Below are 373 nucleotides of genomic sequence, written 5' to 3'. Positions count from 1 at the left end.
GGGTCAATTTGTCATAATTCGATAGGATTGATAGAAATTACAATGTTCCTTAGAAACAGTCCTGAAACAGATATTTTAAAACCACTAGATCTAAGGGAAATAACTACACTCAGTTTATAGGATAATGACCACAATTGAACTTTTACTGAGTAAAAACGTACCTCCAAGTGCAAGAAAAAGTACCTAAAGAAGAAAATGAGGTTATTAGTGATTTTAATTAAATTTTGCGACAGATTTGTCATTATAGGTCAATAAATGGATAAATATAGATATTGATAATTAATAATTTGTAAACTATCTGTTTTAGAGGTCTATATGGTATATTGGCTATAACTAACAATAAATTCTATAATAATAAGCAGTATATATTTGT

Source organism: Lottia gigantea (genome assembly GCF_000327385.1).
Source record: "Lottia gigantea unplaced genomic scaffold LOTGIsca_4, whole genome shotgun sequence".
Taxonomy (NCBI): Eukaryota; Metazoa; Mollusca; class Gastropoda; family Lottiidae; genus Lottia; species Lottia gigantea.
The sequence above is the reverse complement of the archived record's forward strand: the minus strand, read 5'-3'. Positions refer to the sequence as shown.